This window comes from Danio rerio, chromosome 21 (genome assembly GCF_052040795.2).
Source record: "Danio rerio strain M-AB ecotype USA chromosome 21, GRCz13ab, whole genome shotgun sequence".
Classification (NCBI taxonomy): Eukaryota; Metazoa; Chordata; class Actinopteri; order Cypriniformes; family Danionidae; genus Danio; species Danio rerio.
The window spans coordinates 41136666-41163492 of NC_141041.1; the positions used below are offsets into that span (position 1 = coordinate 41136666).

A 26827-nucleotide genomic window follows, 5' to 3' on the forward strand; every position below is an offset into this window, starting at 1 on the left:
TGATTACTGAATTTAGACTAAATACATTTCCTAAAAGCAGGGAAACCAGCCTGTTCTCAAGAGGAAATGCAACGATTTTGTTTTTTTGTCAGTTTAGTAGCTAATTCATATGAAATCGTACAAGTTCAGTCATACGAAAATTAATATTTTTGAAAAGGAGGCCCCATCCCTAAATCTAACCATCACTGGGGGATAAACAAGTCGTCCTAAATTGTACGAATGGGATCATATGAATTAGCCACTAAATCAAAAAGTTACAAATTGCCATGAGATTGTGTTGAGCAAACAGAATAAGTCGCTTTTAGCATCTTATGTCGAGTTCAGACTGCATGATTTTATTCTTGATTTATTCTCAAAGTCACCCACAAATGCCTGAAATCACAGGCAAATTTGTGCTCGTTCACCTGACTTACGCTGTGTTCACACTAGATGCGGATAAATCACGCTTTTCGCGCATAAATAGACACATGAACATTTTGAGTTTACTCACTACACTTGTGCTTCAAATCCGCTTCATTAGCTCGTCAAATTAACTGAGCAATAAACGCGCATTTGTGTTATGGGCAGGGCTTCTGTCTGCCTGATGACTCTAGCTTCATTGCTAAATGGCTAACATGGATTTTATTGAGAGAATAGTTATGTTTATGTGCTTTACGAAGGCTGAAAAACAGCCTTGATACGTTAGGAGCCGTGTCTGAGTCCACTAGATCCTTTCAGGTGCACCCAGCTCTATAAGCTTCTGTCTGCCTGATGATTTTAGCTTCATTGCTAAATGGTTAACATGGATTTTATTAAGAAAATAGATGTGTTTTTGTGCTTTATGAAGGTTGAAAAACAGCGTTGATAGATTTGGAGCTGTGCCTGAGTCCACTATAGATCCGTTCAGACTTGCACCCAGCTCTGTGAGCTCATAAACTCCTCCAGAAACTGTATGTGGATGATGGAGGGTTTCAGCAGTGCTTCTAACTGAGCCGAGCCCAATTTGGTGAATCGCGTAATCCGTGCTGCCTCATTCATGCGTATCACGCCGCAGGATGTCTATTAGCACCTTTGCATTGACTTAACATGTAAATCACTCGCGCTTGACGCTTATCCGCATCTGGTGTGAACGCAGCATGAGAATCACACAATGTGAACTATCAAACACGCAACCTGAGAGAATCGCTGATGAGTTGTCGACGTTCTTGAGATATTTGGTGTGCTAAATATCTGGAGATGACAGCTACTCAAATCATCTTGTGTGAAATGTGTTCTGATTGAAAATAACATTGGCAATCTCCTGCAGCCAATATGAGAGCAGCATCTAGTAGTGTGTATATCTACAGGTCAGTGGGAGGTTAGGGGTAAAGTTAAAAGGGAGGTAAAGTGGAAATTTGGCAGGAGTGCCTGTTTGACTTGTCAATTGAGCAATACCACAACCAAGTCGAAAAAGGTGGAGGAGAATAATTGCATTCAAAAGTCAGGTGAGTAAAATAAGAACATTTTCTACCACTAAAGACTTCTTTCTCATTATGTAGGCTAGTTAAAAACAAAATATATACTAAGTGACCTTGCATTGTTTCCATGTCGCTGTTTGTGTGTGTTTGATTGTGAGACCTAGATTGTGGGCCGAGACAAAGTTGTCTACGATTCTTCCTATTTTAAAGTCATGCCGTGTGAAACCCTCTGTCGCCGATCCATCTTGCATTGTAAACACAGCAGTGACGCAATTCAATCTCAGATAGTCATGCATCACGAAAAAATCTGATGCGACCACTTTGAAAATTGTGTAGTCTAAACGTTTAGCATCTTTGTACACATCCATACAAAAGGGCAATTTTGGAAATATGATTATGTTATTCATATAATGCCCAGCATACCCAGGTAAAAAGTGCACTAAAATGCACTTTATTTAAGTATACTTAGTACACTTTTCAGTAATGTACTAAAAGTGCTCTATTTTCGCACACTAATTTTGTACTTAATGTAATAAAAGATAGTATTGAGTATATGTTAAGATAAACTTAATACCATCCAAGTGTACTCAACTGTGCTATTTTGAGATACCCTGAAATTAAACTAAAATGTGCTTTTAACATACTATATCTGTATTTTAAAAAATATATATTTAGTTACAACTAGAAATACACTTGAATAGTAATTTTAAACATTTATAAATATATTTAAGAATAGCTTAAAGCATAATAGTAATATGTTATAAGAATATACAAAATGAGAAAGCAGCGTGCTAAAATACACTTTAAGTACACTAATTATACTTTTTTAGTAATGTACTAAAAGTGCTCTATTTTCACACACTAATTTTGTACTTAATGTACTAAAATATAGTATTAAGTATATGTTAAGATAAACTTAATACCATCTAAGTGTACTCAACTGTGCTATTAAGACAAACTGAAATTGAACTAAAATGTGCTTTTAACATACTATATCTGTATTTTAAAAAAAATATAGGTTTACTTTGTAGGGGATTTGCAGTGAAAGACCAGTTGTGATGAATAAAAACAAAGAGTCAGTAATGAAATAAAATAGAAGGAAATTTAATGAGTTTTTTGATGTTTTGACACCAAGAAATCAACTTCAGCACTCTCCATGAGCTCCACAGGTCGACCTTCCTTACATTCAGAATACAGTGATATTTATGCTAACAGAGTCAACAAACCTATGTCATTAGATTGTTTAGACATCCACACGTAATTGGTTTGACAAAAGATAATTAAGTAGAAGGATAAACAGTCCAGAACAATTTTAGAATATGCAATGTAAAACATTTCCGGTCACACTTTACAATAAGGTTCATTAGTTAATGTTAATTAATGCATTTTCTAACATGAACAAACAATGAACTAAACATTTACTACTGTATTTGTTCATGTTAGTTACCGTTAGTTAATGAAAATACAGTAGTTCATTGTTAGTTCATGTTAACTCATGGAGCATTAACTAATGTTTACCAGCATGGACTTGGATGTTAATAATGTATTAGTAAATGTTCAATTATGATTAATAAATGCTGTACATGTGTTGTTGATGATTAGTTCATGTTAGTAAATGCATTAACTAATGAACCTTATTGTAAAGTGTTACCACATTTCCTTAGTTTATCATATTATTACACTGGATATACACAAACATATCATCCCTTCTGCATGCCCATTCTTGGCTTTCCTGATCATTCCTTGACCTACAACACACACATACTTCAAGACAATAATGTTTTGGCAAGATTACCACACTCAAAATCAATTTAAATGTTAGTGATAATAGTGCATTCACATTTAAGTATACTTAAGTACAACTTTTGGGAAAATGTACTTCTACTACAATATAATAGTAATCGATTTTTAATAAAATCAATTTAATGTAAAATTAAAATTAACACACTCAAAATCAATTTAAGTGTTAGTGATACTAATGCATTCAAATTAAGTGTACTTAAGTACAACTTTTAGGAAAATGTACTTCTACTACCATACATTACTAATAGATTGTTTATATATTAAATTATTTTAAACTTAGGATTAGTATGTGAACAGTGTACTAAAAATCAACTAATGTTTAAAGCATTTAAAGCACACTTGAAAAACACACTAATAAAACTCTTTTGGATGTTTTTTCTGTTGTGTACTTTATTGTAGTACACTAAAAATTTATTTAAGTATTACTGGTATTTGGTATACTTTTGGCAAGTGTACTAAAGTCCTACTGAAGTATAAACATACTTTTAATTAGTATATTCATAGTGTAAAACCATCAAACTTTTATTTAACACAAAAAAATAACAATGTACTAAAAATGTATTTGCAGTATTTAAGTGTATTTTAATTGCATTTAATTATATTTTATTTTTCCACATGGGTAAACACCCATCCTGCTTTTAAAAGAAGTATTGTCTCTTTGGGTATTCAATAAGATATTTGCTCAAATCTGGTTTATTAGTTATACATTATATTAGTCAGTACCAAATGAAAAAAAAATTCTAGCAAATCAATTTAAGATTACGGAGCAAGAATCATTCCCCAATGAATATGCTAGGAAAAAAAACAAACAAACAAGATAATGGTTATTAATAGTGGGGGAAAAAATCAAGTTGGCCATACTGTAAAAAAATAAATAAACAAATAAATGTTGTATATGAAAAGTAATCTTAAAGATCTAAAGTGACCAGACTCTTGTGTTAATGAACATTGTCATTTTTACATAATTTGCACAAACATTTACTTTTCAGTCACGGACCGTTTTTTTTAGATGATTATTCCATAAATGAAAAGTCCTACTTGAATGACTTAAATTATTGTTGCTACAATATTGCTCTATGAATTCTAATTCAGATTTTACACATGTACAGCTGATAACAAGATTACATTCACAAGAAGCAAAAATAGCAGCAGCTTGCGGGTGGAACCCGTTGCTCAAATGTTTAATCTCCTGAACACTATAAAAAAGAGGGGTTAAGTAAATCTTATTCCAGAAGCTCATTAGTCAATGCAGCCAACCATACAGCAGGTAAATATGACCATCACTCACACAGACAATATTATCCATAATCCATTTGCTTACATTAACATATTTGCAAATATGCATGAACCCTTTATTATTTGTATATTTACAGAAGACTCCCATCAGCTCATTAGAGAGAAGGGCGTTGTGTGGATGCAGCTGAAAAGTACAACAGCATTATATTTAACAACAAAAGGAATGAAAAATGTAAATAGACAAAATATGAAAACACTTAAAAATACTCTGTTTTCCTGTGTTTACTGGACTTACAGGGTTTTATACATGGGTTTGAATATACACTCACCAGTCACTCTATTAGGTACACCTGTCCAACTGCTCGTTAATGTAAATTTCGAATCAGCAAATCACACGGCAGCAACTCAATGCATTTAGGCATGCAGACATGCTAAGACAATCTCCTGCAGTTCAAATCGAGCATCAGAATGGGGAAGAAAGGTGATTTAAGTGACTTTAAATGTGGCATGGTTGTGGGTGCCAGACGGGCTGGTCTGAGTATTTCAGAAATTGCTGATCTACTGGGATTTTCATGCACAACCATCTCTAGGGTTTACAGAGAAGGGTCCAAAAGAGAGAAAATATCCAGTGAGCAGCCGTTCTGTGGGCACAAATGCCTTGGGTGGTAAATGGCCAGACTGGTTCGAGCTTATTGAAAGACAAAAGTAACTTGAATAACCACTGGTTAAAACTGATTTATGCAGAAGAGCATCTCTGAACGCACAAAACATCCAACCTTGAGGCAGATGGGCTACAGCAGCGGAAGACCACGCAGGTGCCAGCTAAGAACAAAAAACGGAGGCTGCAATTTGCACAAGCTCACCAAAACTGGACAACAGAAGATTGGAAAAACATTGCCTGGTCTGATGAGTCTCTATTTTTTGCTAAGACAGGGTAGGGTCAGAATTTGGCATCAACAACATAGAAATATAAATCCATTTTGCCTTGTATCAACGGTTCAGTTTGCTGGTAGTCGTGCAATAGTGCAAGGGATATTTTCTTGGGAAACTTTGAGCCCATTAGTACCAATTGAGCATCGTGTCAATCCACAGCCTACCTGAGTATTGTTGCTGACCATGTTCATCCCTTTATGACCACAGTGTACCCATCTTCTGATGGCTACTTCCAGCAGGAATACATGCCATGTCATAAAGCGCAAATAATCTCAAACTACTTTCTTGAACATGTCAATGAGTTTACCGTACTCAAATGGCCTCCACAGTCATCAGAGCTCAAACCAATAAAGCACCTTTGGGATGTGGTGGAATGGAAGATTCGCAGCCAACAAATCTGCCGCTACTGTGTGGTGCTGTCATTATGGACCAAAATCTCTAAGGAATATTTCCAGTACCTTTTTGAATATATACCAGGAAGGATTAAGGCAGTTCTGAAGGCAATAGTGAGTTCAACCCCCCTATATATTATGTATATATGAAGAGTTCAGATGCAAAAGTTGCTAAACTCCATTTCCGCCAAAAATGAGCTAATGACATTGAGTGAATGCTTTGGGCACAAATTATATGATTAACAATTTTTTTTGCTTCAAATCATCTAAATCACAGCATCAGCGCATTCAGAAAAAACTGTTTGTTTGTAAAAGCCTCTAAACACCACTTGCCTTTGACAGCAAAATCTGCCATGTCCCGAGAACTAATCAGAAGGCTCAAATCAGATCATATGCTTTCAATGTAGCGGCTCACTGATACGCCGGCTTTTATGAGGAGACTGTTTTATTCTGCTTTGGATGAGCCTTTTAGACTGTCAGTAAATGGAAAATGAAAACGTCCCTTAATTCAAAACACACACCAACGCATTACAAGAAAAAGAAAACACACTGTACAGTCGGAAGTTTAACATGCATTCATAACGAGTTTTTCTGCACTGTGACGCTACTTTGAATTAGTTCAATTTACTATACATCAAACAGCAACTGCGTTTCACGAAAGACAAAGTTAAGGTGTCATTATTTTATCCCACATGGATGCTATAAGTATAAACAAGAGAAGAAAAAGAGACCAAGACCTTGAGTATGGCGAGAATAAATAAATGACATGAGACATCCCATTTTGGCCCAGTATGTATACAATGAATTAGGAAGTAGTAGTTACGCAACAAAAATTTTTTTTACTGAAACACAACACAACAACTTTTAAAAATGATCTTTTTTGATTCATTTTCACAGGTCAGCAGTCTAAACTCATCCATTCTAATCTATCTCATTTTATCAGCCCTAACAATGTTAACGCACAGTATTCGCTGCTATTATCTAAGTGTAACACCCTTCAGGCTTTTATTTTGACATCCTGTGGGGTTGTTCAAGCCTTAATTGAGGTGGTGAGACCCTTACCAACTCTCTTTTCTAATTTGCACCTTTTTCTCCAGCAAATCATAGAGTCGGAGGCTAGCAGATGTCGGCAGTATAATAAGGTGACCCTCGTTCTACATTATGTGTCAGTCACGGAGGATCACCCTTAAGCTGAGCCCCAGAGCTCCTGATTTCAGTATAGCGCAGCTGTGCAGGTCTGCATCAAAACGATACGCCAACTTATTGTGCACTTAATGCCGTGCCGGAGGGCCCACGTGATGCATTTATTAGACCCAAGAATTCAGCAGGCATTACACATACTATGGCAATCAAATAATGAAGGTGTTTGCAGGCCTGGAAAAGTCAATGCAGGTGGCAATACTTCCTCTGACGCCTTTTGGAATCTACAAGCATCTCTGAGACAAAGATTAATTGAGGGTTCATTTTACTCTGTGAAGTAGGAATTTTTTTTTTACATTTAACGCATGTTGTCTTAGAATTCTGTATACACTGATGTGATAAAAATTAGCTGCCTTGGCTAAACCTCTAAAAGAAAGCAGCAATATTTATTTATTAATTCGTTTTTTTTTCGGCTTAGTCCCTTTATTAATCTGGTGTCGCCACAGTGGAATAGACCGTCAACTTATCCAGCATATGTTTTACACAGCGGATGCCCTTCCGGCTGCAACCCATCACTGGTAAACACCCATACACTCTCATTCACACACATTCACTACGGACAATTTAGCTTACCCAATTCACCTATACCACATGTTTTTGGACTTGTAGTGGAAACTGGAGCACCCAGAGGAAACCCACGCAAACACGCGGAGAACATGCAAACTCCACACAGAAATGCCAACTGACCCAGCCAGGGCTCAAACCAGCGACCTTCTTGCTGTGAGGCGATTGTGCTACCCACTGCACCACCTTGTTGCCCCTAAATTTAATTTCAATCCTAAAATTTGTTTTAAACTCATTTAAAACCTTATCTTCATCACAAACTCTGTGAATGTCTAGTTACTTCATCAGTTTTTCATTAAGTTTAAAAAAGTGGGCAACACTTCCAAAACAAAACAAACTTGGCCCAAATGTGGCCTTATTATGGCACTGCTGCCATGTTGCTGGCACTGGCATGCATAATGTCAGCCGAATGTGGGCCATGCACGGCTGTGATGGCACTGCATGCATGATGGCAAACTACATTTGGGCCAGCTGTGGATAGGAGGTGTGTGGCCAGATCAGTGTAGCGATTGTTCACATTGTTTAGGTAACATTAGGCTGGGTTATGGCTCAGTTTTCGGGGTTTCAGGTTAAAGTATAAACTTATAGCTAAGAATTTGTACCAGTAATAAACCTGTTTTTGCTGTTTTTGGTGAAAAATTGGCTTAGATTCAGGCTGGTTATGGAACATGTGTGGCCCTTGTCTTAAATCCAGTTATGCGCCAACTTGGACCAAATGTGACCTCATTATGAGGGCCATGTGGAACATGCATGGCAATGATGCACAGCATGCATGACGGCAAACTACATTTGGGCCAGTTGTGGATGGTAGGTGTGTGGCCCAGATGAGTGTAGCGATTGTTCACATTGTTTAGGTAACATTAGGCTGGATTATGGCTCAGTTTTTGGGGTTACTGGTTAAAGTATAATCTTACAGCTCATAAACCTGTTTTGGCCCAGTTCAGGGCCAGTTAGGGGTAATTAATTGGCTGAGATTTGGGCTGGTTATGGCCCATATGTGGCCCTTGCCTTTAATCCAGTTATGGGCCAAATCAGGACCGTCATTCTTTGCAGTACTTGGGCTGAGGGAAAAGTTATTGTGTGGGCCGGAGCTGGGCCAGAAAACATTTGCTATCTGGGTCCCAGGTAGCAAAGAATTCTGGCCCAGATTTGACATAAAGCTGGCACAGCAAGCATTTATTCAGCATTGGTATACAGCATGTGGGTTTGGCAAAGGTGGCATCGTCTATAAGGCGGCACACTAGACTTGGGCCAGATGTCAAATGTAGTATTTGGCCCAGATGTTAAAAATGTATATGTGGGCCACGTAAGTTTGGCCTCTCTTGACCCACATTTGAATTATTTTTGAGTGAAGAAAAAGATTCTACCAATCAGGTCGCTTCAGGAAAAAAATATTCCCATAGTATGCCTAAAGCCTAATGCTTCATGGGTTTATCAATTTAATTGCAGTCGTGACACTAACATTTTTGGTCCAGTTCTGGGTCATTAAATTGGCTGAGACTTGGTCTAGATATTGTCCATGTTTGGCCCTTGTGTGGAAGCCAGACTTGAAAATAGTGGCTGGTTCATTGTCCTGTAAGTCAGCAGAAGGGTTAAAATAGTTGTTTGTGCAAGTTATTATAACCTTATATTAATGTTTTAATACCTTATAGTAACATTTAAAATACTTTTTTTTCATTAAAATGTTTCAAAAACACAACATTGTTTGAACTCAGTTTGAAGTCATCCAATGCAATATCTGTGACCAATATGAAAAGCCATGAAATAATTTTAATTGGTGCTTTATCATTCACCCATTACATTAAAAAAAGTATTAAAAATCCATAAATACAGTATATTTTTTGTTTATTGTGAATAAGTGCCCACTAGAGGTAAAAATTACATACTTTGCTTTTAACAAGTGTCCTCTAGTGGATGTAATATGAATGGCAGTGTCATGTTACAGTATGCTGATGTTCAGTTTGCACTGCATTGTTAAAAACCAACATACAATCCAGCTAAAAAAAACAAAAACAAAAAACTACTTCAATTCTTTTCAGCAATTTTCACTAAACAAAATTAACATAATGGAACACAACACTTTACCATTAAAAATAGAGGGTAGTTCAGCACAATAAAAAAAATAGATAAGGCAAATAAGGCAAATATAATTGTATATTAAAAAGCAGCAAATAACATTATAACGGTATAAATTACTGCATAAATATAAACACAGGCTCATTGGAAATATGTGATTCAGCCTGCAGTTTTGTGAAATGGCAAAAAAAGTACTTCAATACACGTTTGAAAATAAAATTTACATTATGGAACAGTTTGACAAAGTCAATGACTTTTTTTTTTTTTTACACTAATCATATTTATAGCGCTATTTCTTATTTTCATGCAGTTTGTTGCAGAACCTCTAATAAAAACCACAAAAAACTTCAGGATTTAGTTATTTGGAGACCCTAAGCAACTCCAGCCATGGGGCCCCAAGTCCTGAAAAGCACCTTTCTACTGTTAATAATTTTTTATTTATTTAGCTGTTTTTTTTTATAACACTCAATCTTCTGTTTTTACATTTTATCTTAATGTAAGCTTCACTTTTATAATAATAAGACATCTTAAAATGAATTTACAACTAAAAATAAAAATATATTTATTAATTTCACTTCAAACTGCTCCATAAATAAGGGTGGTGGATTTTTATATATATATATATATATATATATATATATATATATATATATATATATATATATATATATATATATATATATAATATGAAAATATTATATATATTTATATATATATTTCATATTATTAAATAACATTACATTATTATAATATTATATTTTATTGTATATTAAATAAAATTTAATTATGTAAAAAAATGTATTTGTTTGACCCTCACTATACAAAATATGATAGAAAATGATGTTACATAGTTTATAGGTGTAATTTCAGCCTGATTTCACACAGAAACCCAGCACAATTCAGTCTCGTTTCTATCTGCTTCAAGCTACCAATATTTAGATCCCAAATCAACAGAACAAAACAGAGATATGATCACAAGCTATATATTGTAGCCACACTTGCGATCCATATACTGCACCAACAGGTCCAGTTTAACGTTGTTTACATCTATCTTGAGAATATTCATCAATGTTAGTCATTGGTGACAATGTTATAGCGAGTAAGTTTGTTTATTCTGTTGTCTGCTTTTTTTATTCATGTTTCTTTTGCTTTTATTAATGTTCGCGGGTAGGGAAAATCTTTTCATATGCATAGTCCATTTATATTTTATCCTTGCATTTCAATTTATTCTTTAATTGCACTTAACTTGCAAATTAGAATAGAAACGGTATAAAAAGTATACAAACACACTGGCAGTTATAGTTCCTATAGATTGTTATGGGTCAATGATGCTTCCATTTGGCAAAAATCCATACATTTCTCCCTCCTGGCTGTTCTTTCTATGAGGGAACTCTGTTATAGCACAGCCCAGTCATGTCTACTTGTCGACTATTAATGTTATATCTTATTGCACAACAGTTATCAGTTTTTTTTTTTGTTTTTTGTTTTTTTACTAAAAAGTGGGAGATAGTAAAGCCTTGCCCGCCAGGGGGATGTTCCACTAATGGTGTGACGTCATGTGAAAACTAACAATCAGTTGTGTCTAAAGAAGGATATAGGTCAGTGGTGACGTTTTTCAGATTAGCAAATGTGTCGACAGCACCCTCTAAGGGATTTGTCATCTGAAATGTGCAATGAAACGTACCCGGAGAAAAGTATTTTACTATTCGCAAAAATGTGAGTTAAGACACGTGGTTAACTCTTATTGCTCATTGGTACAGGGTAAAAACTCATACTTAGACATCTGCAGTCTATAGATACACTATTACTACAGAGAAATGTTTACTATGTAAATTGAAGGCTGTAATGAAAAGTGTTACTGAATTCAGCAGGTGTTGCACACATGATGGCAATCAAATAATTATGTTTCAACCCACAAAGGGCCAAGTTGCATCAATGCAAGAGGCAATTCTTTTGGAAGATACTAACACCTTGCCCGCCAAGAAGGCGTTCCACTAATGGTGTGATGTCATGTGAAAACTATCAATTGGTCCGGGTCTAAAGCCGCCTTTCCACTGCACGCGACGAGCAACAAACCGGAAGTCATTTATTTCGAATGGACAGAAGTCCGGGAGCTGCGTAGGTTTCAGTTATCTCCATATGTGAAAAATTGAATCCAATTTGAGCTACGGATCCGTAAAAATATTTGAACTCCTGCAACTAGACCTTATGCGACCGGTCGACCAGATGTGATGTATTCCAGTATTGTTTAATCAGGTCTTTGCACGCGAGAGTAGAAATAGTCGGGGGGGGGGGGGGGGGGGGGGGGGTTTTGTTATTTTTGGAATCAGAAAAAAAGGTTTATATCAAAATAAAAACATTTCTATTCATAATTAAGTAATAAATAAATATATATTTTTAATGTTGTCTCCACATTCCCTCCAAATTGTTTAGTGGTCTATGAGTTTCTAGTATTCATCCATTCATTCAACCATGGTGAGCGGATGAAGAATCTCTTGCTTTTGCCCTCCTTTATTTTGTTCACCACGAGAATCTAGCTTCTCTCCCATAGTGCATAACAAAACTAAAAGTTCTGTGCGACTGCCACAAGGGGCTGTATTCCGACAGTTAGGTCCGAATGTTGTGTGCAGTGGAAAGATGGTTTAAAAAAAAGAGTATAGGTCAGTAGTTTGCTGGTCTAGGTGATCTTTATATCAAGCCCCACCTTCTCATGGACGTTAGAAGAAGGATGTGTATGTAAAATGTACAAGCATAACCTGCAATAAAAGTTGAGTCACGTTTAACCCTTATTGCTCATTGGTACAGGGTAAAAATAACTCATACTTAAACATCTATACTGTGTAGGTACACTATTACTACTGAGAAGTGTTTACTATGTAAATTGAAGGCTGTAATGGAAGGTGTTACTGAATTCAGCAGGCGTTACATACATGATGGCAATCAAATAATGATGTTTGCACCCACAAAGGGCCAAGGTGCATCAATGCAGGTGGCAATTCTTTCTGTGACACCTTCTGAAAAAATGCAAGCAGCTCTGTTGACCGAGGTTTCATTCTCCTGCGTGAGGTGGCAGGACAGCTTTGTGCGAGATAGCAGATTTAAATAACCAAACAGGAAAAAAGGAGGACTTCTTTTTACAAGAACTAGAGGCAATTTTAATAGACAAATATGACAGTTTGACAGTTGGAATAGATTCATGTGCTCTCCGCTTTAGGGGACTGATGTGTCAAATGTTGTTCTCCTGAATAAATCCTAAGGCAAACATCTCATGAAAAGACCTTATGTGAAGGGGAACATATCAATTTGAGGTCTGGGAGAGAAGGGATTTGAAGAACAGGACTGGCTTTTCAGTCTCTATAAGATTAGACAGGTAAATAAGGGTTAGTCATTTTAATTGGACAATCTATACATAGACATTGTTTGAACTCAGTACCATACATTTTAGAGCTGATGCAATATCTGTAACCAATATGAAAAGCCTTGGAACAATATAAATTGCAGCTTTATCATTCGCCTTAAAACCGCCTTAGTCCATAAATATCAGTTTTTTCTTGCTGCAAAATAAGTCAAAAATACTATATAATTAGAAAAAAGAGTACACAAAAATTAAACCAAAGAAAGTGTAATAATAGGCTACAGCTTTGTGTCCAGTTTGTCTATTTGTTTGCTTTGTTTCTTTTTTATAATCCAAGCAAAAAAGAAAAGTAAAAATTATATTTTTATAGCATTTAATATTAGGGTGCTTTCACAACTGTGAATCGATTCAGTTGTTCTGAAATAGAGATTACAAATGTTACATCGTTGCTCATTGTTCTTGGTGCGGTTCGCTTTCACACTCCAAAGTTTCTTATCGGACCAAAAGAATTAAAACAAGTCACGTGCGAGTAAACTCTCCTCACATTGGTCAGTGTCAGGGTTTATTTTGCAGAATCCCGCTCAGCTGTCAGGAGAGGTGGTGGTTTGGTGGTGTTTGAAAGGGTGCGAGCGACGTGTCTTAAGTGTGAGGAGAGACGCGGTGGGTAGGGGTGAGAAGGGTGCGTGACGTAGCCTATTTCAGGACCGGGAGGGAGAAGCGAGATAACCGGGAGATTATCACTCGTTTGTGGGCATCTGGAGACTCGCGAAACTTCCCGCCCTACTCATAATTCTCTCTTCATAAAGCCGTATGCCTAGTACATATCCATAAAACACTGTGATCTAACCGCGCTCGGATCGTTTGCTTTCTCACTGCAATCGATCCGCTCCAGAGTTCATTTCAATCGAGCCGAGACCACCTTATTCAAGCGTTCTCGGCGCGATTTGGCGCAGATCAGAGAGCTATTGGTGGTTTCACATATGCCAAACGAACCGTGCTAACTGGGCAAAACGAGACAGGTTCCAAAACAAAAGTGTAGCTGTGAAAGCGCCCTTAAATATAATAATTTTCAGATTCACAAAAATGTCAACAGCGCCCTCTAGTGGATTTGACATCTGAAACGTGCAATGAAACATACCTGGAGCAAAATATTTCACATTTTCCATATTTCCAGTGAGCCTGAGCTCCCGAATATACACTACCTGACAAAAGTCTTGCAGTCAATCTCAGTTTTAAAAGCAACAACAAATAACTTGACTTCTAGTTGATCATTTGGAAAAGTGGAAGAAGGTAGATTTTTTTCAAATGAATCATCTGTTGAACTACATCCAAACCATCACAAATACTGCAGAGGACCTATTGGAAACTGTATGGACCGAAGATTCTCACAGAAATCAGTCATTTTTGGTGAAGGAAAACTCATGGTTTTGGGTTACATTCAGCATAGGGGTATGCGAGAGATCTGCCGAGTGGATGGCACCATCAATAGCCTGAGGTATCAAGACATTTTTGCTGCCCATTACATTACAAATTGTAGATGCTGCTCTTTTTCATACTTCAGCCTCCACATCAAGGTTCCTGAAAGCAAAGAAGGTCAAGGTGCTTCAGAATTGGCCAGCCCAGTCACCAGATATGAACATTATTGAGCATGAACTCTGAAAGTTCATGTATATTCTATACTGTACATTATTTCTGTTAAGTGACGACTTTTGTCTAAGCAAAGTCAGACCTTACTGTCCTAATTAAACAATTAAAAATAAAGGCATGATCATATTTTATTTTGGTAAATAAGTGTAATCTAGAGGCCTTTGTATATTTTTATTTTTATTGTTTATATTTTTACGTTATTATAAATTATACTGACAAAATATAGTTTTATGAATTGTCAGTTATTATTATTATTATTATTAGTTCTAATAGTTTTAATTAATTCAGATTGTCACTGACCCTAAAGTGTTTAGGGTCACAGAATACTAAAGAGTACATATATTATATTGTAATAATAATAATAATAATGTATTGGTAGTAGTAGCTTTATTTGTATATTTGTATCAGTTGATTTTTATTATTATTTTTAGAGATAGAGAGAGAGAGAGAGAGAGAGAGAGAGAGAGAGAGAGAGAGAGAGCGGTTGATAAATATTTGAAAAGAAAGGCAAGTTTTTCTAGTGCATCATCTTTAGATGTTTTGAACACCCCTCTAAATGCATTAGCACGGCACAACCTATAGTATAAGAGGCAACCTCTGCTGGCAATAAAACAATCTAAACAGCCTCACGCACAAACATGCACTTACTTAAAAGTGTGCACCCAGCTGGAAAGAAGCAAATGACAGTCACCGAAATTCACATCTTCTTAAGAGTCAAATGTGTCCTCATTTTTAATGCACCATGGTCCTGTAGGCTCAGATTACATATTTATTCAAACAGGATTCCTGCTTGATCTGCGCAACAGACTCAGCTCCTACTGCCTTCACATCCTGCCTTGTCTTTTCCAGCACTACTTCAAAAGAACGTTGACGGATTGTTTCGCTTTTTTACATATTCATTTCGTTTCACCCTGCTTTTAGCCTTTATTTTCATTTCCCAACACATCAAATGCAAACTAGGGGCCACCAATTAAGTCGGAGCTTGTAGTAGACTAATTAGAGTGCAAAAATAATCCTCCCGTTTCCTGTCTCTGTGGACTCTGCTGTTGATATACATGCCTCCCACCCAAACCGAATTAATAATCGCTATAGAAGCCCTTTCAACGGGTTTGCTGTGTGGCACAGAGCTCTTACATTAGTATAAGGGATTTCAGCAGGAACTCATTTCACACGAGTTAAAGAAAGCAATAGGGACTGAAATGTACAGCTGAGCCTTAGGGGACAACATGTATAATTGTAACATTTAATAAATCTAACTGAAGACAGGTTCTTCTCCATTTTCCAGAAGCCTGTTTTGGAAGAATCTCTCCTTGATTGTCTGCCTTGTTATATGTTTTCATTTAGTCAAAATCAAAGCCTGTCCATTAAAAAATCTAGTTTTCATAAAGATGTTTAATTATTCAGATTATATTAGTTTAATTTATTGCAACAGACACCACATACCAACCTTTGTTTATTAGTATATATATATATATATATATATATATATATATATATATATATATATATATATATATATATATATATATATATATATATATGTATGTAGTTGAAGACAGCTTACCCCCCTGAATTATTAGCCCCCTTGTTTATATTTCAAGACACTTCTATACAGCTTAAATTGACATTTAAAGGCCTAACTAGGTTAATTAAGTTAACTAGGCAGGATAGAGTAATTAGGCAAGTTATTGTATAATAATGGCTTGTTTTGTAGTCTAGTGAACTAAAAAAAATGTTTAAAAGGGCTAAAGATTTTGACTTAAAAATGGTTCTTAAAACATTAAAAACTGCTTTTATTCTGGACAAAATAAAAAAAAAAATACGACTTTCTCCAGAAGAAAAAGTATTATCAGACATACTGTGAAAATTTCCTTGCTCTGTTAAACATCATTTGGGAAATATTTGAATATTGTCACGATCCTCCAAATCCTCGATTCGATTACATTTTCGATTCTAAAGGCACGATTCGATTAGATTTTGAATAATTAATTAATTAATGACCAATTAATTATTTGTAGCCCACCGTTTAAACTACCTGACCTGCATGGTCTTTGTTTTATCCATAAACAAATCATACAGTAAATGAATAAAGGTAAGATACACACATAATTACCACCTGTCAATCACTTTTTCAGCGGGACTCATGAATAGGCAGTGATCTGTGTCGTTATAATGGTATTGGTAAAAAAGACGCACAACCAACAGGAACCAGCCAACAGTATCTGAGGTGTTCGCTAAAAGGACTAAGTACAAGTGAGTGAAAGATTGAAGCAGTCTACTGATCCTCTGACTGCCTGAACCCGCTGTCTCGAGCCCATGGCTGTGTGTGTGCGTCTGTGTCTGTGTGGTCACGTGATATGCATTTTCAGAGGTAGTGAGGAAGGAGGGCTGCTCAGAAATGCTACACGCCACTGTGGATGTCAAATCGTTGTCGTTCTAAAATGCCATTTAAAAACAAAGACAGTGTAAACAGGGCCTGAGTGTGTACTTTTCGCAAGCGGATTTGCAATGGGGGCGGGCGGAGGATCGCGATGCCGGTGTTGTCTATTGGACGAACCCTAATACGTACATAGCAGAGCTTGCAAAACTGTAACTCACTGGAAATCCAAAATGCTTACACACCGGTGACTTCATTGAAAGAGGAGAGGATTTAAGCTCTGTCGACGGGTCTCCTGTATCTGCAGTTCAACAAGCACTTCAACAAAAATTAAAAATTAAAAATCATTAAAAAATCATTAAAATTAAAAATCGAAATCATGACACCCCTAATATATATATATATATATATATATATATATATATATATATATATATATATATATATATATATATATATAAGCAATATTACAGAAGTAGCAGTGCAATATGGTTGTAGATCGGCCAAGTGCCTTAGTGTCCCTCTAGTGTCAATGTACAGCCATATAGCACAGCTATGAGTGTGATATTGCGTTTATACAATAATTCGACTGCATGATCGTGTATATAAAAAAGAAAATTAAACACAGAGAGTCTCATAAATCCTTTTTGAGGAACTACTTTCTTCCACCATTCATTCACATCTGCAGCTGACTGTCAGAACAGCCGAAACTGTCTTTTTAGAGCTATTTAAATTATTCTCATCTCTAATAACTCAAGTAATGACAAAACAGGTGATTTTGCTCACATTGTACGATTGTAAATCTCAACGGCATGAAATGCCATCAGTCTACAGAGATTTTCCAGTATTTCAGTGTTGCAATTGGGAGATCACAATTATTAAGCCCAAAAAAGCCAAAGGAACTTAAATACTAGCAGATTACTATGGTATAAATACAGCACTACAACATAAAAAAAGAAAGAGATCTACTTAAGAGTGTCACTTACCTGTTTCATAATGATTTGATCAGCTGTAGTTTGAAATATGAAAAGAAAATAATTTTTTTTCTTCCCCTAAGGACTTAATATGCGGTCTCTGTCACAGTGTTGCCAACTTAGCAACGTTGTCGCTATATTTAGCAACTTTTCAGACCCCCTCAGAGATAAATTGAGAAAAAAAAAAGACTAGCGTCAAATCTAGCAACTTTTTTGTTACTGGAGATTTTGTATAGACTCTCATGTGCCCATAGGCACTGTCCTTATAAATAAACTGCATAGTTGCAATCTAAACAACCACATTCTTGGCTGAAAAAGCCTCAAGTACATTATGTTGTCCAACAGCTGCAATATTTGTCAAATTGCAGTGAGTCTATTGATCTGCTGTCATCTATGTGGTTGGAGTAATACACAAGAGTGAAGAGGCTGTACGAGTGCTGTGCTATTCGAGAACGAGAAAGAACTGTTGTATATATATATACATACCGTTGTATGTATGTATATATATATATATATATATATACACACACACACACACACACACACACACACACACACACACACACACACACACATACATATATATATATATATATATATATATATATATATATATATATATATATATATTTATATATTTTTAAAAAGGTATAAGTACCTATGTTCTCTGCAGAAACAGTGCATAATAACTATTGTATAGAGAATTTATTTATTTTATAGAAATAATTTTATATTTTATTTTATAGATTTTTCTTTGAGCATTTATTTGTCTGTAATACCTTTATTCTTAAAAGGATAGTTTGCCCAAAACTGAAAATTCTGTCATCATTTACTCACCGTTTACCTGTTCTAAACCTATTGGACCTGTAACCACTGTCTTCCACAGTATTTGTTTTGTGAATGATTACAGGTGTTCAGCTTTCTTCAAAATTCTTCTTTGTGTTCAACAGAATAAAGAAACTCATAAAGGTTTGGAAAAAGCTGGAGGTGAGTAAATAGTAAGTAAACTTTAATTTTGGAGTGAACAACCCCTTTAACCTGCGTTCTATAAATATTGCAAACTCATGATGGTTTAGAAAAACTCTCACATTTGCAATTGCCACTCTGGGCTTCAGATCTGTTCAATCACAAGCAGCTAAGCAAAGCAACTAATTTCCCTTTCTCACACAATTAAAATCTCTTAAAATCTAAAGAGGGATTTTCCATTCCCCTGGCCAGAAAATCTGCCAGCCTGCCCTCAGGTGCTCATTAGATCTCCAACACAACTGACTCATTCTACATCTTTTCATTCTGGCTCTCCTGAAAAACTAGTCAATGGCACTCTAATTTCACTCTGTAAGTACATATTGAAGATCTTCACAGTGACTTTCTGACACCAGTATATCTTCCTAAGTGGGAGAAAATGGGAATGTGACACTTCATAAGGCATTGTGTAAAGACATGGAATATGAGAAAAAGACTGAATGTCACTAAACAAGAAATCGTGGACATAAACGTAGCGGATATGTGCCTTTTGGCTAAATCAGATTCTTGAGATGCAGCGACAACTCCCAGCAGATGAAGATTCTGCCGTATATACAACACATCTTTCTTTCCAGAAAGCAGAAATACAGCCTGCCATTGAGGATGGGAAAAACGCCACAGCGTGTTTGGCATTTGTGAGTGTGACAGAGATGTTTTGGCAGAGCAACAGAACTGGTTTCAGCCGATATGTAGGCTCAGTCTCCTGGCTCAGAGTAATGAGCCACCTCAGCAGGCATCACACATCACCTGCGTCCACAATAGTGCAAAAAGTCACCATGTGCTTCTGCTCGGCGAGTCTAAAGTAACACATAAGGCTCAAATGGGTTCACCCATGCCTTAAATACTAAATAAAGCCATTTTATGGAGATTAGAACCATCATTGTGGAGTCAACTAAAGAAACAGAATGAAAGATGGACAGCATCTTAAAGAGATAGTTCACCAAAAAATGACTATTTACTAACCCTCAAGTGGTTCCAAACCTTCAGTTTCTTTTTTCTATTGAACACTAAAGGATAGATCATGACGGAATCTGTAAACCTTTAACCATTGACTTCCATAATAGGAGAACCAAATACTATGGAAGTCAATGGTTTCCAGCTTTTATTTGTGTTCAACAGATAAGAGAGAAAGTCAAACAGGTTTGACACAAGCAAAGGGTGAATAAATGACGACAGAATGTTTAATTTTGGATGAACTATGCCTTTAAAAGATTGTATTAAAACTTATTTAAAATACAGAGTGCTTAGAGTTTAATCCCAAAGCACCACACTGCAAATCTGGACAACCATAATGAGTGATGAAAGTACACAAAGTGCAGCGAAAACAAAGTCCTACCTCTTTATCAGATGCCAAAAATCACAGCCTTGATAAAGTCAGAAAACCATGGAGCTGATCGGCTGCCAATCTTTCTAATCTTTTTGCCTCGTTGTCTATTGCCAAGCGCAAATGTAGAGTGGACCATCTACCATGGGGATGGACTCCATGGGTTCCTCTGGCAGGCTGGATCAGTTGCTCTAAGGCTATCAGGTGGAAACAGTAAGCAAAGTCCAATAGTCCTCGCTGTGGGTACGGCAGAAGTGCCGTCAGAACAGAGCATCCTTCAGTGGGCAAGAAATCCAAGGGGAACGTGCCTGTAATCCCCAGACTGGAAGCATGTGCTGAAGATAAACAGGGGAGAGTTGCCTCAACATTGTTCTTTTTCCACTGGCAGCAACATCGCTCTTCTCCCACATCCTTCTGACGCTATTTATTTATGTGGGACCGGAGTGGAGCGAGCACGCGCCTGAGAAAGAGAGAGAGAGAGTGCAGGAGAGAGCTTGCACTGTCAGTGACTACATTAGCAGCTCTGAGTAGGTGGAGTTTTCTTTGCAGCAGAGGGGATCATGATTCGAAATCCAAAGGAGGGAGAGAGAGAAAGACAGATAGAGAGAGAACACAGCATGAGTAGGTTAAGAAGCAGAGGAAGGGATAAAGTAACGGAAGAGAGGGAGAGAAATACATCAGGGCATTACAGCTTGGTTGACTAGTCGATTGGTTCTGCCACTATTCAATGTTTCATAGAGGTCTATAATAATAATTTTTTAAAGAGCTATCCGGGAGTGTTTCCATTCATCTCAATGGCAGCTGCTGGGCTGACACAGGAGTGCAAGAAAGTGTGCTGTCATTTTGGGTGTTATGGAAAAATTTACCTATAAGCTGTAAATGTCATGCAACTATTTACTCTGGGGGAACATTTTGCATGGCACAATTTGCTGACAAGTTGGAATGGATATAGAAAGTGTATCAAACCCTTCACTGTGTCGATCTGTGATGTGAAGTGTAACAGACAGGCAAATAAAAAATACATTTCACATGTTTAAAGTGAGTGTGGACCGGAAGTCACTCAGACTTTTATTTCAGTTTGTTGATGTACTTCCAACTGCAGACATCTCAAGTTGGGAAAAGTCATTTCCGGGGATGGAGGGACAGACATCCCAAGTCTCACGGAAGTTCCGGGAGTGTCTTAAATATTCACTCAAACTAATAATAATCTCCCAGAAATTGCACGTCTCCCCCCTGTCCACCAGGTACCACTCACAGTCTGTGTGTAATGTATACTTATTCAGTATGAGTAAATTTGATACAACAGTTTCAAACTAAGGAGCAGTAATCTTACCATCACCCTGACCCTAGGTGAAAATAAGGATCCATTCTGCATCATGCAGTGACATTACCACCTAATTAAAATTACTCAAGAAAACAGTGTGGTGCTCTTGAGCATCTATACTGTTTATTCAAAACAAAATATCTAGTTTGGATTAGTCTATTTCATAATTAGGCCAATAATGGACAATACTGCTTTTTGTAAACAAAAAAAAAAACTAAACAAAAAAAACGCATCTAGTACAGTACTCTAGTTTAAATGTAAACACTGTATAGGATCACTTAATGCTTATGTGAGGTCTTTCTACTTTTGTTTTGAATTTACTTATTTATATACATAGGTTTATTCTGTATTACCCCCATCTCTTTCTTTCATGAACTATAAACTTTGCTACAGGTTAACTCCTGTGTGTACTCTTCAGACGGCTTTAAGAACTGTACCACATGATGGGCAGAGGGTACTTAATTTACTCTCATCACACTGTAGTGTATGAATTTTACAACCCAGGCTCATTGAAGAATACATAACCCTCGCTACATTTCTGCAAAACCAAAAAAACACACTTGCAGTTTCTATGTAAAATAAACACTAAGAAGCAGTAGAACACCTATAACATTCATTTTTTATACTAACATTGACATATTATAGGTCAATAAGCATTTTTTATGTAGTTCTTTGCACAGTATTATAAAGAGCTCGCAGTGACTTTCGTAATTGCACAAAGCATGTAAACAAACACCTTCACAGTATGTATTTTTAATCATTTGGATTATTTTTTTCTGTCATAGTGGCTCAGAATCTCACATATTGCAGTATTGTGATGAAGAGGGGGACTTGAGACGCTGAGTTAACCACAACGAAGGGGTTCGAGTCTGGTGAAGAACAGTTCCAGAAAGCAGGTTAGACAAAAACAGAATCCAAAAATTAAAATAATCAAGTAAATAACAGGGTGAGAATGTGGTAAATTCTGAAAACATGGTAAAAATCAGACGAGGGCTTTTAAAATAAAGGGCTTTTTCTGGATTGCTTTTAAAAAATTGTTGGTTGGGTTTAGGAAAGTGGGTGGGCAGGTCAATCGATAAAATTGGTTGGTTTTAGGATAGGAGGAGGGTGGGTCAGTCGATTGGTCAGTCAGTTATTCAGTCAGTCTAACAGTCAGTCAAAAACCGCCTCTGGTGGGTTTATGCATGAACAGCAGGCACGAGGCACTCGCAAGAGAACTTTGAGATCTCAAAAAGCGTACACAGCGGCCTCTTGTCGATTTGCGAAAACAAAAACTCCTAGGACGTATTTCCCGGTCTCCAGAAATGTACATAGAGGTATTTTCAGAATGAGGTTGGAAGTTGGGGCTGACATGATCATCATAGCAGCAACAGCCAATGAAATTAGTCCGCAATCATTGCCATGTTTACCTTTCTTTGCCAAGCGTTGTTCCAAGTGACTCTCATGACTGCTATCCTGTGTTTGACCCTGCCTGTTCTGATCACGTGCGTTATTTGCCTTTGCCCTTTTGGTCTGCTTTGGACTGTTCACATGTAACAGACTTTCTTCCTGTCTACACGATGTCCCTGCGCAAGCCCTTTAATAAACATCCCCATATGGATTCAAACACTGTCGAAGCCTCCTCGTTACAGAATACTTTGTCTACCATGAATCCAGAGGAAGTCTCAAGCTCGCTACTATTGCATACAAGGTAAACTAGTTGCTGGAGTCAAAAAGATGAGGGGGTCAGCTCCAATATCTGGTGAACATGAGTTTCTGCCAAGGACATTCTAGACCCTTCTCTCATCAAAGAATTTCATCGAGCCAGGCCCGACCGCCCAGCTCCCAGAACATGGGGGTGCTCCGGGAGTGGCTCCTAGAGGTGGAGGGTTTTTTTAACACTACGCCAGCAGAGGGGGCCCTCGCCGGACTATTGACTCAAAAACGCAAGCCATGTTACTTTGCAAAATATTGCCAGTTTACCTGCCTTGCCAAGCATTGTTCCAAGTGATTTTCAGTGCCATGTTTACCTTCCTTGCCAAGCGTTGTTCCATGTGACTCTGATGACTGCTATCCTGTGTTTGACCCTGCTTGTTCTGATCATGTGCGTTATTTGCCTTTGCCCTTTTGGTCTGCTTTGGACTGCTCACATGTTGCAGACTTTCTGCCTGTCTACACGTTGATGTCTCTGCGCAAGCCCTTAAATAAACATCTGCATATATATTCAAACACTGTCGAAGCCTCCTCGTTACAGAATACTTTGTCTACCATGAATCCAGCGGAAGTCTCAAGCCTGCTACTGTTGAGCACAAGGTAAACTAGTTGCTGGAGACGAAAAGATGAGGAGGTCAGCTCCAATATCTGGTGAACATGAGTTTCTACCAAGGACATTCTGGACCCTTCTCTCATCGAGGAATTTCATCAAGCCAGGCCCGACCATCTAGCTCCCAGACAACGGGGGTGCTCCAGTAGTGTCTCCTAGAGGGGTGGTGGGGGGGCTGGGGGGGGGGTTTAACACTACGCCAGCTGAGGGGGCCCTAGCCCAACTATTGACTCAAAAACGTAAGCCATGTTACTTTGCAAAATATTGCCAGTTTACCTGCCTTGCCAAGCATTGTTCCAAGTGATTTTCATTGCCATGTTTACCTTCCTTGCCAAGCGTTGTTCCAAGTGACTCTCATGACTGCTATCCTGTGTTTGACCCTGCCTGTTCTGATCACGTACGTTATTTGCCTTTGCCCTTTTGGTCTGCTTTGGACTGCTCACTTGTTGCAGACTTTCTGCCTGTCTACACGTTGATGTCTTTGCACAAGCCCTTTAATAAACATCTGCATATGGATTCAAACACTGTTGAAGCTTCCTCGTTACACACACCTACCCAAACGAACCACACCAAGAGGGTAAACAAACATTATTGTGATTTAACAGAACTAAATGAGGCAGGTGCAAAAACACTCTTAGTTGTGTACCCAGACACTTAAAAGTAACCTTTTAGAGCAGTAATCCCAATACCATGAAACCGTGATGTTTGTATCCAAGTTAATAATACCATCAGAATCTTTTGACAGCCCATGCCTAGACGTCACCCATTCAAAGTGATCATCATTGACATTGAGGCCCTGAGTGAATGCGTTTAGGTTTAGATTATGGTTTAGCATAGGTAATGAATACCACAAACACCGCCATGTGGATATTTCATTTGAACACTGCAGTGAAATGTACCCAGAGCAACATATTTCAAATTTTTCAGGAAAAATAGCCAAACTCCAATTTCCAGTGAGCCTGAGTTTTAAATGTTTAAAAAACTTTAAAATTTTAAATGTTTTAAAAGTTTTTTAATTGCTTTAATCAGCCAACTTTAGTTATTTTTGTCATTCATGTTTTTTTCCAGCAGCCTGATCATTCAAAAACATCAAATAATGCATCAAATGAGGTTTTAAGGAAAACATTAAGAATAAAAATATTACAATTCCAAATGATCAAGACATTGGGACATCCTAATCGAGCCTATCATACAGCTTCTGCCTGTAGTGGGTATTCATGCAACACAAGTAATGACGTACATCCGAATCAATGAGGCATAGAAGTTAGTGACGGAAAAGCATAAAAAATGAAGTGGAACGCAGCCAAGTTCTGCTCTTGCAGAGTTCAGCTCTTACTCTATTTAAAAACACATGGACTAGCTTGTCAAAGTCTTTCTATAGACTGTAAGGCCTTTCCATAGACTACAGAAAAATAGAACATTTCTCCGTCCTAACTCTGTGTCCCAATAAATAGTATAAAACACAGGGATGAGCTATTTATAACATGACACTGTCTCGAAATCTGAACAGACAGGACAAGACACCTCAAGTCCAAAATAAAAATAGCAGACAGAAATGAAGAACAAGAACAGTTCTGATAGCTGAAAATACTTAGAATTATGCAACTACTGTACGGAAGGATGTTAGCCGTCTATGCATTCACAAAGAATTTTCAAAATATATTGTTGATTGACATCTGAGACATTCTAGATTCATTTCAACCATTTTTATAATAAAATTGATCATGTGGTGCTTCAAGCTTATGGAAACTGTATGCGATCATCATGTGCAGTTTCTGGACTATTCCTGTAAACCGCACGCAGCATGAATCTGGCAACACAGATAAGCACACTTTCATTTCTCAACCGCATCGTCTCTGCTGTGCGGACATCCACTTCTATCAATTCTCCATCAACACAGCTTGGGAACAGCAAAAAGTGATGAGGCTTATTCATAGTAGAACACTGAGCACATGTACATGTACAAAATGAATTAAGTACTATCAAAGATCATTTTTTTTCAGAAACAGTTTTTTGGGTGTTTACATGCAAATCAGTAAACTGGCTGATGTGTACAGGAGATTTTAATGTTGTTTTCAAGACACAGTCAGAGGTGGGAAATTCAGCAGTAAAATGTCTCACTTCCAACATCAATGTGTTAATTACATCATGTCAGTCTCAGTTTCACCATGTGATTTGTTGATAACATGTATTATTTTGCCAATTATGTCTAAAACAAAAATAATATATAGCAGAAACTAAAGCAGAACTAGCCGGCATCTATGAAGTGAAAAAATATATACTGAATACTAATATATATATATATATATATATATATATATATATATATATATATATATATATTAGGGATGTAATGGTATTGTAAATACCGTCATACCGCAATATTATTTTTTTTCGATATTACCGTAGTCGCATGACTCGATAAAACTATAGGTCTTCTGAAAAAATTTGCTCAGGCGAATGAAGCGAACGGGAGGTAGCAGAAACTACAATTCCCATCAGCCCAGGCTTGGCCATCATCCTTTGCGGTCTGTTGTCGCTACAGATCCAGTAATGCGGAAATGGAGTGTGCTGCTAGAAGCGGGGATGAAAAATAGCTGGAAATGATGGAATCTAAAGCAGGTGTTGTCGCCGCGCACGTACTGAATAGCGGTGTTGTCGCACGCGTACTGAATAACGGTGTTGTTGCGCGCGTTCTGATCAGCTGTGTTGTCGCGCGCGTACTGTACAGCAGGGAGGGGGTGGTTGAGCGCCCATACTCAAGAGCGGTGTTGTCGCGCGCCTACTGAAGGGCGGGACGGAGGGTGTGTCGCGTCGCGGGGGCACTTTTGATAATTTTGGAAGGACACTTTCTATCCAAA

At 37.3% G+C, this 26827-nt stretch overlaps 2 protein-coding genes across 2 annotated transcripts in view; both read right to left on the reverse strand.

Moving 5' to 3' along the window:
• The window catches only part of sgcd (sarcoglycan, delta (dystrophin-associated glycoprotein)), a 407777-nt gene extending 386953 nt beyond the window's left edge, over positions 1-20824 (reverse strand). Inside the window, exon 1 of the mRNA XM_087299219.1 lies at positions 20353-20824. The gene's annotated coding sequence lies outside the window, so the exon portion shown is untranslated. The remainder of the gene's footprint in view (positions 1-20352) is intronic.
• The window catches only part of LOC147838928 (uncharacterized), a 619529-nt gene that overhangs the window by 423002 nt on the left and 169700 nt on the right, over positions 1-26827 (reverse strand). The window lies entirely within an intron of this gene.